The sequence below is a fragment of the Sinocyclocheilus anshuiensis genome, unplaced genomic scaffold, assembly GCF_001515605.1.
Source record: "Sinocyclocheilus anshuiensis isolate Anshui unplaced genomic scaffold, SAMN03320099.WGS_v1.1 scaffold2917, whole genome shotgun sequence".
Classification (NCBI taxonomy): Eukaryota; Metazoa; Chordata; class Actinopteri; order Cypriniformes; family Cyprinidae; genus Sinocyclocheilus; species Sinocyclocheilus anshuiensis.
This window is the reverse complement of record NW_015539844.1, coordinates 251,534-252,004: the sequence shown is the minus strand read 5'-3', so window position 1 is coordinate 252,004 and position 471 is coordinate 251,534. Positions and strand designations below refer to the sequence as shown.

The window sequence follows — 471 nt, the reverse complement described above, 5'->3', positions numbered from 1 at the left end:
ACGACCTAACACAACAAAACTAAATCAATGCCTCTCAAAATCACTATGGCAACACTGAAGCAATTGCCAGCTGTGATGAACGTGTGTGTGTGAACATGTCTGTTGAAGCTCTACATGTGTATAAGAGCGTCTGTTTCTCACCCACAACAGCGTATCCTCCGGGAACTATGGGATAGATGATTCCGTCCGTATTAATGCCCTCTGGAAACCACGCGGCCATACTTTCCCCCACCAAACGGCCAAACGCAGCACCTGAAACACACACAGGTTCACATTCCCAGATCACATTTTAATGAATATATTGCATACAATATTTTTAACATGTAGGCAATACACTACAGGAAAAACGTCTCAGGTTACTTATGTAACCATGGTTCCCTGAGTAGGGAACGAGGCACTGCGTCCTCTAGGGGTCGCTATGGGGAACGCCTCGTCGTGACCCGTGTCTGAAGCATACATTGAAAAAACACC

The 471-nt window shown here is 45.9% G+C and overlaps 1 pseudogene; it reads right to left on the bottom strand.

Moving 5' to 3' along the window:
• Positions 1-471, bottom strand: part of LOC107684528 (chloride channel protein 2-like) — a 40,708-nt pseudogene that overhangs the window by 14,835 nt on the left and 25,402 nt on the right.